Raw genomic sequence first — 241 nt, 5'->3', positions numbered from 1 at the left:
TGTGTGTGTGTGTGTGTGTGTGTGTGTGTGTGTGTGTATCGTGCACTATGGATACCAGCAGACGAAACTTTGTACAGCGCCAAGTTGAGGCTAACAAGAAGATGAAGATGCGCCGAAACTGGCAACTGGAAGACGTTCGCCTTCTTGTACAAGCATGGAACCTGGCCAAAGGATCACCAGCAAATGATCTAATAGCCGAAAGCCTGGATAGGTACAATTTCCACAGGTCAATGGCTCAAAT

Source organism: Octopus bimaculoides, chromosome 3, assembly GCF_001194135.2.
Source record: "Octopus bimaculoides isolate UCB-OBI-ISO-001 chromosome 3, ASM119413v2, whole genome shotgun sequence".
Lineage (NCBI taxonomy): Eukaryota > Metazoa > Mollusca > Cephalopoda > Octopoda > Octopodidae > Octopus > Octopus bimaculoides.
Note: the sequence above shows the minus strand (reverse complement) of the source record.